The 13822-nt window shown below is 39.4% G+C and overlaps 1 long non-coding RNA gene across 1 annotated transcript in view; it reads right to left on the bottom strand.

Moving 5' to 3' along the window:
* Positions 1–13822, bottom strand: part of LOC106999837 (uncharacterized) — a 550889-nt gene that overhangs the window by 289083 nt on the left and 247984 nt on the right. The window contains exon 3 of the long non-coding RNA XR_013396931.1: positions 4398–4445. This is a non-coding gene — a long non-coding RNA (uncharacterized LOC106999837). The remainder of the gene's footprint in view (positions 1–4397; positions 4446–13822) is intronic.

The following is a 13822-nucleotide window of genomic DNA, read 5'->3' as shown; positions in this document are numbered from 1 at the left end:
ACATTTGGATAAATGAGAAAGTATCATATTCCTGTTTAAGGCACCAGGTGTTTTACATAGCGTGTGTTGTTCTTCCATAAACGTTGGCTTCTTAGATCATGTCTATGTTCATAAGTCCTTCTGTAAACCTGTGTCACTATCAATAGAGACAAACACTGATGTCTTATCTTTCTGTGCAGCCTAGAATTCCTCTCATTCCATTGGACAAAAATTAGGTATAAATAATTTTTTGAAATTGCTACATATCAATCTGGTTTACACAACAAATATTCCCATATGGACAGAGGCCAGTGTTCTGGTATTTGGAGGACAGACAAGATCTTGGAGTGGTCTTTTAAATCAAAAACCAAATGTGGGGTGAGCTCATTCACTGGAACTTCATTAAGAAGAATTCATTTCACTTCCTTGGCATAAGTTAAGCTGTAGTGAGCTAGTGAAAGATTCCACCACCTCTCACTGAAATGGTAAATTGAGCTCGGCAATGGGGGTCAAAGAGAGACCTAGGTCCCCTGGAGAATGTGAAGAGAGAGAAACACAGATGGTGGGGTGCATTGGCCTCGGCTTAAAGCAGGGGGAAGCAAAGAAATGGTGACAGTCAGACTTCAGGACTGCAGCCTTCAATGAGAGAAAAACTGGGAGAATCCCTGGATCCTGCCGAGGTTGCAGGCGGGGAAGAGGGGTATAGAGAGAATTGTCTGCAAGAGATGGGGTGGGACTCCCATCACAGCCCTCTTCTCAGACTGAAGGCCCCACACCAGGGCAAACAGCTGCCCACTGAGGGCCCCTCTGTTGCTGGTGAGTGTGGGCTGCCATCTGCGGCCTCAAGCCAAGAAAGAGCCTTCATTACCAGCTCATTTTCTCAGTGAACTCTACAAATGTGGATGCTCACAGACTTCCTCCTCAGACCCCTGCACCCCTCAGAAACCGCATTCCCTCAGAGCAGCTTCACTCACTCCCACATCTGCAGTGACCATCTGTGAACTGCCACGTCCTCGCACCTGCTCCTCAGCCCAGCCCATTCTCCTGTGTGCTACACCCCAAGACCCAACAGCTTATTGAGTTTCTCTATTTAGACATCCCTTAAACACCCCAAATTCCTATTCAAATCCAAACTTCATACCTCCATTCTCACATGCCCTCTCAGTAAGTGCCACCAACAGCCCCTAACTCACCTGGGTCAGTAACCTGAAAGTCAACTTCAATTTCCCTTGCAACCTCTATTCAATCAGTCACAAAGTCATATCATTTGCTTTACACTCACAAATCAATTTTCCCTCTCACTTCCCACTGCCACTGACTTAACTCAGTCCCTCACCATTCACTTCCTGGAATAGTGCCCTCCTACAAACTCCTAATAGTTGCCCTGCTGATTGTGTTCCTTTTCATCAATCCTCCATGTGCTTGCAGAATGGACTTTCAGAAATGGAAATACAACCTGTTACTCCCTTGCTGAAAACCCTTTGGCAACTCAATAAACAAAGTTGAAAGGCAAATGATAAAATGGGAGGAAAAATATGCAGTACCTATATGAGTACATATGCCTAATGTATACAGAGTGCCCATACACTGGAGAGAAGATTAACAATACGACAGAAAAATGGACAAAGGTGATTCATTTACGAGGAAATGAAATACTTAATAAACATATGGAAATATTCTTGAGGTCTAGTTGTCTGGTAATCACAAATTTTAAAGAACAATAGTTATATTTTTCACCTATAAGATTGGCAAAAAGTAAGGAGATTGTGAACGTCAAAGAATGAAAAAGAATGCAGACTTCTGCATGTTTATCTATTGCCACAACCTGCTTGAAGAGTTGTCTGCCAGTATATATTAACATTTTAAAAAGAATGAACCTTTAGGGCCAGCTGTCCCTCCTAGAACCCCATCCAACAAAAAAAAGCACCAATAAGAATATCAGTCTAAGGATGCTCATTGCAGCACTGTCTGTCACAGCAGAAGAGCTAGAACAGCTGGAGTAATCATCAATAGAAGAAGAGTTAAATATAGTACATCTTTATTATGGAATAATATTATGCAGCAATTTAAAAGAATGAACTAGTTCTAAATGTATTATCATGGAAAGAATCCAAGAGATAGATAATACACACCCTAGAAAGAGACCTGCTTTTAGACATGGAATCAATCCAAATGCCCATCAATGATAGAATGGATAAAGAAAATGCAGTACATATACACCATGGAATACTATGCAGCCGTAAAAAGGAATAAGATCATGTCCTTTGCAGGTACATGGATGAAACTGGAAGCCATTATCCTCAGCAAACTAACTAACACAGTAACAGAAAACCAAACACTACATGTTCTTACTCATAAGTGGGAACTGAACAATGAGACCACATGGACACAGGGAGGGGAACAGCACACACTGGGGCCTGTGGTGGGGAGGAGGCAGGGAGGGCATCAGGACAAATGGCTAATGCATGCAGAGCTTAATAACTAGCTGATGGGTTGATAGGTGCAGCAAACCACCATAGTACATGTGTACCTACGTAACAAACGTGCACGTCCTGCACATGTATCCTGGAACTTAAAATAAAAAAGCTTTTTAAAGTGACCTGCTTTAAAAAAAAAAAAAAAAAACTTAACAATAATATTACTATGAATAATATTATTGTTAAAACTTAACAATATTAAAAACAGGTCACCTTCTAAGGTGTGTATTTTCTATCTCTTTCCAACAAGAATACAAACTCATTGAGGACAGAGACATACCCATCTTGTTTACCACTGCGTTGCCAGCATCACACAGGGCTTAGCACTTTAAAATATTTGTTGAATTAAGGCACCAAGTGTTTTAGATAGCATGTGTTGTACTTCCACAAGTGTTGGTTTTATTATTGGCTTGAATTGACTCCAACTGAATTATTCATTAATAATTCAATACTTCTGTAATTTTAAAAGAAAATAAGAAGTGAAACTCCTTCACAATAGCAAAGACTTAAAACCAACCCAAATGCCCATCAATGATAGACTGGATAAAGAAAATGTGGCACATATACACCATGGAATACTACGCAGCCATAAAAAGGATGAGTTCACGTCCTTTGCAGGGACATGGATGAGCTGCAAACCATCATTCTCAGCAAATTAACACAAGAACAGAAAACCAAACACTGCATGTTCTCACTCATAAGTGGGAGTTGAACAATGAGAACACATGGACACAAGGAGGGGAACATCACACACTGGGGCCTGTTGGCAGGTAAGGGTCTAGGGGAGGGATAGAATTAGGAGAAATATCTAATGTAGATGATGGGTTAATGGGTGCAGCAAACCACCGTGGCACATGTATACCTATGTAACAAACCTACATGTTCTGCACAGGTACCCCAGAGCTTAAAGTTTAATAAAAATTAAAATTAAAAAAGTGAAACCCCTATAATGGTCTTCACAGTTGCTGAACCAAAATTCGGAGCACATTTATTCACCATCTGGTTCCTGCCTTCCCCTGAACCCTCATCTCCCAGCTCCCCACACCAGAGCCCCCATCCTTCCCCAGGAGCTCTTCTCTTCAGGGCTGAGATTCCTTGAGGGCAGGGACTGTGTCTTACTGGGTATTGGATCCCCATGCCTTGTCCAGGGCCCAGTGTGTTGTAGTTCCTTGGAGAATGTTTGCTAAATGGTTGCCTCCATTGCAGATGGAGAAACAAAATGAATGTGATAGCCCAGACCTGAAGTATGGGATCCCCTTTTACAAGGGGCAACAGTTAGAGCTGCCTTGCCCATTATAAGCTCTGGGACCTTGGGAAAATCACTTATAAAGTGATTTGACCTCAACATTAACCCCTTTACAGAGTTATTATAAAGACAAAAGGAGATAGCAGGTGTGACTGTGTAGTGTACACTTTAAGATCTACACATGTACTGTTAGTCTACTATCTTTATATTATAATGATAGATTTCTTAATATTTCTCTAAATCAAATTTAACCTGCTCCAGATGCCAATGAATTGGCAAGAAATTTCATTTTAGTTATTATCAATGTCCTCTTCCGCTAGGGGACATCGTTCAAAGGTGCTGTGGGACTTTCCCTGGTCCTAACATGCGAAGAGGGTCCATACTGCTCTACTGTAAACAAGCTCAGGGTTCAAAGCCAGGTGGCTTCATGAAGACAGGAGGTGCTGTGCTTACATGTCATGCTAGGACACATGCTTTTGCCTTGGCGGGGTGCTCTGGCATCTGGAGGTCAAGTGGCCCAGCGGACCTTCCTTTCTGGGGTTCCCAGCAACAACTGTGAGGAACCCCAGTGCTGTTCATTGCCCAAGAACCTACAGTCTCACACCCATTTCCAGTTCTGGAAATACTTCCTACTTTCCCAAGTTGTCCACGTCCAACTCCACCCTCCAAGCCATTTCTTTCCTCTTGGAACAAACCTGGCATAATCCCTTCACAGAAAGGTCTTCCAGCAACTTCTGAGGTACCTGAGGCAAGAGAACACAAAGGCCTAGTTACCTTCTTGAGGCCAAGATATGAATAAAGCACAAATTAATGACCCTATAAGTTAGTCAGACGCTTTGTTTTTAAAACAATAACTAGACTAGAGGAATAATAGGAAACTTAATACAATTCAGTTAACCACAAATCCTGGGAAAGCTTTCAGTTTAATGACTCCCAAAGCTATAGTTTAGGAATTTGAAAGGAACCCTCAAAAGGGCTTACCTAGTTCAAAGCACAAAGTTGAGGTTGAGCATCCATAATCCAAAAGTTCATAATCTGAAATGCTGTAAAACCCAGAACTTTTTGAGTGCTGGCAAGACACTCAAAGGTCATGCTAAAAGGAAATGTTCTTTGGAACATTTTGGATTTTAGATTTCTGGATTTTTTAAGTATAATGTAAATATTCAAAATTCGAAAAAATCCAAAATCTGAAACACTTCTCATCCCAAGCATTTCAGAAAAGGGATACTCAGGTTGTACTGCTTTCCAACTTTCTTGCTACCATTATTATGAAGGGAAGAAAATGCCGCATGCAATCTGACTAGATAATTCTGTTCTTAAATAGGATTTAAATCCACTGAAGAAATCTGTTGTCATCAGTGTTCCATTTTTCAGAGGGGAAAACTCTTTACCCCTCCCTTATATATTATACCTCAGCTTGTTGTGCCAGATATTCTTCTAGGAGACTCTGTGCTAGGTCTCTGCTGTCTGCGAGCTGTGGTAGCTTCATTAGTACGCTAAGACTCCTCAGGCAAGATGCTGGTATCATCAGTGGTGGAGCCCACTCTTTAATGAGTGAGTTACCCAGCAGCTCACCTGCCATGGGGTCTCCTGCAGAGGCTTACTATCTGCTTTTGTGTACAGGGATCCCCTCAGTATGGGACATCATCGCTTTTCTGATAACTGAGGAGACTGCTGTTTGCCTGTAAGTGCAAGTCACTTCATTTCATGTCACATCTCCCCTGCAGATTCAGGGTGCAAGTTGGGGTACACAAGTGAGTCTGGATGTTCTAGAACAAGACCTTAACTGATGCACAGTAAAACCTCGGAGCAGCTCCCCTGCCCCACTGTGAAGTGTGCCCCATTGTGAAGTGTGCCCCACTGTGAAGTGTGCATGCTGCCACCAAAGCGTCCCAGCCATGTGACCTTGGCCAAGGTGCAAACCTGCCAGATACCTAACTGCAAAACGAGAGAGTAACACCACACACCTTACAGTGGCAGTTGGATCAAAAGACTGCTCAATCAACTACATTATTAAGCACATCTAATGAGGCTTACGAAAACAGGTATCATCTCATGAGATTCCTTCCAGCTCTAAAATCTCATATATTATTTCTTTGGCAGATTTGAGGGACTTGAGGATTTGTTCGAATGTTTTGAGTCTTAGTTTGTTCTTGGGTAAAACACAAATAATAATCCTTGCTTGAATCGTAAGATTATGGTAAGAAGATCAAACAAACTATGCAAACATATTTTAGGAAGAATAAAGTTTTGGCCAAATGTGAGATATCATTTTTAATGACTAGATATCTTCTTTAAGAATTGGTAAGCAGGCCAGGCGCAGTCACTCACACCTGTAATCCCAGCACTTTGGGAGGCCAAAGTGGGCAGATCATGAGATCAAGAGTTCAAGACCAGCCTGGCCAGCATGGTAAAACCCCATCTCTACTAAAAAATACAAAATATTAGCCAGGCATGGTGGCATGCACCTGTAGTCCTAGCTACTCAGGAGGCTGAGGCAGGAGAATTGCTTGAACCCAGCAGGCAGAGGTTGCAGTGAGCCGACATCATGCCACTGCACTCCAGCCTGGGTGACAGAGCGAGACTCCATCTCAAAAAAAAAAAATTGTGAGCAAATGAAAGAGAATGAAATTAACCATAATTATTTTCATATAGCTGTACTGCAGTCTGTTTGTGTCTTATTTACATAATTATTTCTTGGTCAAATGATTGTTATCCTGAATTATCAAACAAAACAGTTAAGTAACTTTAGACAGCCCCATTACCACACGATCTTAGTTAAAGCTGGAGATGGAAGAAATGCATTTAATTATTCCATTATTCCCCTAGACTATCAGATGGTCTAAGATTTTCATCTTGGCTAGGAAATCCTTATAATCTATATCTTCTTACATCAGTGTATACACTCTATCAGAATTACTTCCTCTAGTCTGAAATTTGGGTAAAAAAAATCAGGTGACATTCAAATCTGGAATATATTAAATACCTTTGGGTTTGATTGAGTCGGATTTGTAAACAAATGACTTTCCTTAAAACATGAAGTCATATAAAATCTTTTACTATTAATGCCTTGTTCTCTTCTGACACCATAAATAAACCTCATTTCCCCTCAAGGATTAGTGAGAAAAGCACATTTTGAAAAATCTCTCTTTCGGCAAAGATATTAGGTAATTGCTACCCGCTGCCTTGTACTTGCTTCTCTTTAGTTCCTAATGAAGAAAGTAAACAATGTTTCAAGTCACGCGTTTCCCAGACCTCTGCATTTTAAGCAGACTTCTACTATCTTGGCATTTCTACAAGGTCTGTTACATGATTTACAGTGAAACTGGCTGTGGTGAGCAGCCTAATCTCTACCAATGCCACATAAAATCAGCCTTAAAACATTTTAACATTGTCTGCTATTCCTTCTGACCCACTCTTGGGTTTCCTTTCTAGCTTCCTCTCATTTTTATTTAGCTACCCTTAGAGCATCCATTACACTAACCTGGTCATTCTGATTTCTGGTTTTTTTTTTTTTTTTTTCCTCTTTCAATGCACATGTATGAATCTCCGCTATGGGCAGCACTCTGTACAAGTTTCTGTGGGGAGATCTAGAAGGATCGGGACAGATCTGCCCCCAAGTGGCTTACAGTAGCACAGGGCAGAACCCACAGAAATCTTTTCTACAAAGCTGAAAGTAACAAAGATATCAACTGTGAATAGTGTTTGCAGCATGGAAGACTTCTTCAAAGAGGTAGCGTTTGGATTGAACAGTGAAAGGATCAGTAGGAACTGGACCTATAGGGGTGGAGGAGGGAATACTAAACAAAGGAAATGGTATGGAAAAAAGGCAGTGAGGTGAAAAAACTCCTCAACGTGTGCATAGCCTGAAGCAGTTGAGGTTGGCTAAAGCACTAGGCACCTAGAGGGAAGTCATACAGAAAAAGGTTGGAAAGGTAGTAACAGATCATGGGTATTTGTGGTTAGTACTGTGATCATGCTGTGTTATTAATCAACAGAGAAATCTGTTCTCTCCCCTGTTAAATGCTGGATTAAGCCTCTATGCTGGGGGAGGGAAGACAGAAGAATGGAGGGGAGTATAAAGAGTAAACATCATGGTCCCTGTCCTCAAGGAATTTAATGGAAGAGAGAGATACACTGCGATCCTTAGAGCATAATATGTCACCAAAAATATGGTCCCATTCTCCAATATGGGTCTCTGAACAATTATGAGAATACAGTTTCTCCAAATACTAAAACCCACTCAATTTTCTAAAATGAATTCATCTGTCTCCAGTAGAGGAATACCATATGACATTTCTTCTGTGTATTTTGTTAGCAAAATCCCATTTTCTCTCTCTCCTTCCTTCTTTTTCTTTCTCCTTTCTTTCTTTCTTTCTCTTTCCCATGCCTTTGGGTGCCAGACATATAACACACTGTGAAAAGCAAATTAGTAGGTGGAAAACAATAAAAATAGCAGGGGCTTTGGTGAACTAAAAACCCTATCTTAAGACTTATTTTTAAACTTCTCTTTTTGAGATAAGTATTGATTCAGATGCACTTATGAGAAAGAATACCAGGATCCTGTGCAGCCTTTACCCAGTTTCCCACAAAGGTGGTATCATGCAAAATTATAGTACAATATCACATCCAGAAAACTGACTTGGGTAAAGTCAAGATACAGAACACTTCCATTGCTACAAGGAACCCTGGTGTTGCCATATTATAGTCACACCCACTTCCCTGCTTCCACTCCCTCCTTAATTTATGGCAACTCTTAAATTGTTCTTCATTTCTATAATTGTATAATGTCACAAATGTTATAGAAATAGAATCACAGTATGTAAACTTTTAGGACTGGTTCTTTTTCACTGGACATTATTCCCTGGAGGTTCAGCCAGGTTGTTGCATCTATTGATATTTTGTTTCTTTTTATTGCTGAGTAGTATTTGATGGTACGGATGGACCACAATTTGTTCAATCATTCACTCATTTAAAGACATCTGGATTTTTTCAAAATTCTGGCTGTTATGAATAAAGCTGCTGTGAATATTTGTATACAGGTTTTGCAAGAACATCAATTTTCATTTCTCTGGAATAAACGCCCATTTATTTTTCTGGAATGCAATTGCTGTGTCATATAGGAAAGAAAACCCAGACCTTCCTAACGTCAATCCTATGCTTTTTTCCTCTTTGTTACCCTTTTTCTTCCCACCCAAGATGACTGGACTCTCTTTGATGTTATTGTAAGCACTTTAGCATATTCACTAAGCATTTCCTGAACACCTACTACATTTCATATATCCTTGCTGGCTTGAGAGAGTAAAATAAGTCATGTCTCTATTGTATCTTTGAAGAACTCACTTTGTATCTGGTGGTAGTCAGAGAGGCAGATACAAAAATCTCTCCAAAGAACTGATAATAATATAGGTACATGGTAAGATTTTTAAGAAACTTTCAATCCCGTTTTCTGGAGTGGCTCTACCATTTTACATTCCCACAAGCAATGTATGAGTGATTCAGTTTCTCTGTATTTTTTCCAGCATTTGATGTTCTCATCATTTTTATTTTACCTATTCTGATAGGTACATAGTAAGATCTCATTGTTATTTGAATTCGCATTTCCATAATGGCTGATGATGTTAAGCATCTTTCCATGTGCTTCTTTATCATCTGTATACCCTCTTTGGAGAAATGTCTATTTATGTCTTTTGCTCATTTTCTCATTGGGTTATTTGGAGTTTTGTTTTGTCTTTACCATTGATTTTTGAGATTTTTAAAATATATTCTAGATACTAGTTATTTGTCAGAAAGGTAGTTTGCAAATATTTTCAGCCAATTTTTAGCTTGTGTTTTTATCAGAGTTTTTCACAGAGCACAAATTTTTAATTTTGATGAAGTACCATTTATCCATTTTATCTTTCATGAATTGTGCTTTTGGTGTCAAGTCCAAGAACCTTTCAACTACCTCTAGTTCTTGGAGATTTTCTCCTTTATTTTTTCTAAAAGTATTATAGGTTTATATTTTACATTTAAGTCCATTTGAGTTCATTTCTGTATAAGGTATGAGACAGGGTGAGATTCTGGGTTTGTTATTGTTGTTTTGTTTCATTTTGTTTTTTGCCTGTGGATGCCTACTTGCTCCAGCACCATTTGTTGACAAGGCTGTCTTTTCTTCATTGAATTGTTTTTGCACCTTTGTCAATAGTTAGTTGGGAATATTTATGTGGGTCTATTTCTGGGTTTTCTATTCTATTCCAGTGATCTATGACCTAGCCTCTGCTAATACCACACTGTCTTAATTGCTGTAACTATACAATAAACCTTGAAATTGGGTGGACTGACTTCTCCCACTATATTTGTCTTCTCAAAATTGTTTTAGCTATTCTAGTCCCTTTGCCTTTCCATATAAATTCGAGAACAATTTTTTCTACATCTATAAAAAAATCTTGCTGGGATTATGAAATGCATTAAAACTGCAAGTCAATTTGGGAAAAATTGACGTCTTTGTTTTGGAAGGTATTCCAGTCCATGAACAAGGACTATCTCTCCACCTATTTAGATATTCTTTGATTGCTTTCATCAGAGTTTTATACTTTGCAGCCTTTAAGTCCTGTTCATGTTTTGTTAGATATACACAAAAGTGTTTTTTAGCAATTGTAAAAGATACTATACTTTCAATTTTAGTATCCACATGTTAATTGGTACTATATTAAAATATAATTTTTATTATACTTTAAGTTCTGGGATGCATGTGCAGAACGAGCAGGTTTGTTACATAGGAATACACATGCTGGGGTCGTTTGCTTCACTCATCAACCTATCACCTACATTAGGTATTTCTCCTAATGCTCTCTCTCCCTGACATTTCTAATGCTACCCCCCGACAGGTCCCAGTGTGTGATGCTCCCCTCCCTGTGTCCATGTGTTCCCATTGTTCAATTCTCAATGATGAGTGAGAACATGAGGTGTTTGGTTTCCTGTTCCTGGGTTAGTTTGCTGAGAATGGTTTCCAGCTTCATCCATGTCCCTGCAAAGGACATGAACTCATTCTTTTTTATGGCTGCAGAGTACTCCATGGTGTATGTGTGCCACGTTTTCTTTATCCAGTCTATCATTGATGGGCACTTGGGTTGGTTCCAAGTCTTTGCTATTGTGAACAGTGCTGCAATAAACATATGTGTGCATGTGTCTTTATAGAAGAACAGTTTATAATCCTTTAGGTATATACCCAGTAATGGGATTGCTGGGTCAAATGGTATTTCTGCTTCTAGATCCTTGAGGAATCACCACAGTCTTCCACAATGGTTGAACTAATTGACACTCCCAACAATATAAAAGTGTTCCTATTTCTCCACATTCTCTCCAGCATCTCTTGTTTTCTGACTTTTTAATGATCGCCATGCTAACTGGCGTGAGATGGTATCTCATTGTGATTTTGATTTGCATTTCTCTAATGACCAGTGATAATGAGCTTTTTTTCATATGTTTGTTGAACACATAAATGTCTTCTGTATCCTATAACCTTGCTAAACTTAGTTCTAGTTTTTTGGTAGACGTTCCTTTGGATTCCTCATAAACAATCACATCTGAAAGTAGGTACAGCATTATTTCTTCTTTTCCAATCTGTGTACTTTTTAATTCTTTTTCTCACTTTGTTGTACCAGCCAGAACTTGCAGCACTCTGTCGAGTAAGAGTGACAGGGAATCCTTGCCTCATTCCTGATCTGAGGGGAAAAGTATTCAGTCTTCTACCACTAAGTACAATGTCAGCTGAAGATTTTTATAGATGCTTTTATCAAGTAGAGAAAGTTTCCCTCGCTTCATATTTTTCTGAATGTTCTTATCATGAATAGATCCTTTGATGTATGTACATTGTGCATGCCAAACCAAATCTATCTGTGTATTATTTTTGGTCTCCAGACTAGTAGCTTAGAACCTTGCAATCAGTTTGTCCACATCTTGATGATTCCCAACCATTCAAAAGCAAGAGGAAAAGACGACGTGAACGAAGCTATTGACTGCAGAGGAGGCCAAGTTATTTTCATTATCCTTCCTAAACCACCATGTGGTTTTGTCCTCCATGTTTGAGAGTTTCACCCAGTTCAAAGTACTTTTTATTTTCAAATAGCAGCATCTCCTCTTCTAAGAAAGTCATTCTCTCTACGACTTCCCTTCAAAGACACAGACTTACTTATTAGTTTAGTTTTGTATAAGGGATCAAGAAGAAAGTAAATACCCGTGATAATCTCTCAACGTTGGGTTTAGCCATCACTTAAGTGAGCCCAGCCATACAAAATTCAATCTTTCCCATTACAGCATGTAATTACAATAAAGTCTTTCTGAACTACACTTTGACCTCTGTATTCTGAAGTGAGCAATCTTTGTCAATTTGTCCTAACTGCTTTCAAAAAAACGTTCTGTCCTAAGTCGTACAGATTGAGTAATTCTTCTGATCTCACAGGGCCATAGGCCTTCTTAATGCCATGTCCATTTCAGTTCGATTAACTCTGAATGAAGGGGAGTTCTGCTTTGGATACTTGGCAATGTAACCATAAACAGAAGACTAATCTTTCAATAATACAAGTTTAAGAAAACAAGAGGTGACTGGAACTCTGTCGTAATGAAATTACCCATGCATGGCAGTTTCAGGAAGGGTTTTTTTTTTTTCTTCTAGGAGCGTCAGGAGAGCCACACTGCCTCTACCCAATGAAAGTAATTGAGTGAATGATTTCACTTGTTTCTTCTTTGCACTGAATTAGGTCGTTGCCATCTGTGGACTGTGCTAAATACCACAGGGGAAGGAGGCTGTTTTCTCATGTCATTTATGTAATGGCTGTGTTGTCACTTGCCACCTTTGAGCAAAATCAATATGTAGCCGGAGTTCAGCCAGGTTTCCTACAGCTGAAATAAAGTAGGGAATTGGGGCAATTGTTCAGTTAAAATGAGCCATTTTAAAAAGCAACACTGCCTTCAAATTACTCAAATGCTTCAGGGAACATTTCTAATTGTTCTGGCTTCACACTTTGTTTCAGCTATTGATGTCTGGCCGCAAGCACATGCAAGTGGGTGAGGAATTGTTAGGCAGATACATTCTCTTCAAATATTGGAAGGGTAGTCAGGAATAAGGATTGGACTTTTCTGCATGAAACTGAAAGAACTAGGAGGACACTGGGTAGGATCTATTGAGGCAAGTTTAAGCTCAGTTGAAAGAGAAGCTCCAATTTTCTGACAATAAGATGGACTTCCCTGGGAAGTACTGAAGTGTCTGTAGCTGGAAGTGTTCAAGAGAAGGATTTGATCAGTGTTTCTCAAACTATGGCTCACAACTCACTAAAGGGTTATCAAGTGAATTTAGTGGATTGTAACCAGTAGTTTTAAAAGTGAGAATGGAATGAAATTAAATAGAAAAGAATAAAATGTATCAGAGAGCATTACAATAGATATCAATATTGTTTTGTGACCTTTCTTTTTCGTGTGTGTGTGTATGTGTGTGTTTACTAGGTTACAATGCGAAATGCATTTTTAGCATAGGCTACAGTCTAAAAAGTTTTTCTAACTAGATTATACATCTAGTTGAGGGGAAACACAAGTATTGAGTGGGACTGATTGAACTAAATGACTATTAAGACCCAGCTCAAAAAGGCAAACAATCATAATGTTAAAAGGATCACAATCTCCATAAGCTAAAATGAAATCAGTTTGCCAAAAATATGGAACTATTCCCAATCCTGAGCCTGGAAAAAATTTTTCCCGAGGCTCCCTAGAGAGAAAACACTGTATAAAGTAACTTTTAAATACCTTCTTACAATGCACACAATGACAAGTTTCATAGGGATGTTTTAATGATATCCCAATATATGAGCTCATGGCATCACACGAAAACAAAAGTCAAAACTCAAGTCTATGGAAAGCCAAGATTGATGTAGACCAGGGCAAGTCTTTCCATTGATCTGGTCTATCCATGTGCAGATACAAGCTCGAAGGTACTCATCTCCTTCATAGTTAAGACCATACTGAGAGATGACAACATGCTAGCAGACCTCGCTCTCGGCACCTCCTCGGCCTCGGTCCACTCTGGTGGCACTTGAGGAGACCTTCAGCCCACCACGGCATGGTGGGAGCCCCTCTCTGGGCTGGC

The sequence above is a fragment of the Macaca mulatta genome, chromosome 8 (assembly GCF_049350105.2).
Source record: "Macaca mulatta isolate MMU2019108-1 chromosome 8, T2T-MMU8v2.0, whole genome shotgun sequence".
NCBI classification, from domain to species: Eukaryota; Metazoa; Chordata; class Mammalia; order Primates; family Cercopithecidae; genus Macaca; species Macaca mulatta.
This window is presented reverse-complemented; position numbering and strand designations above follow the sequence as displayed.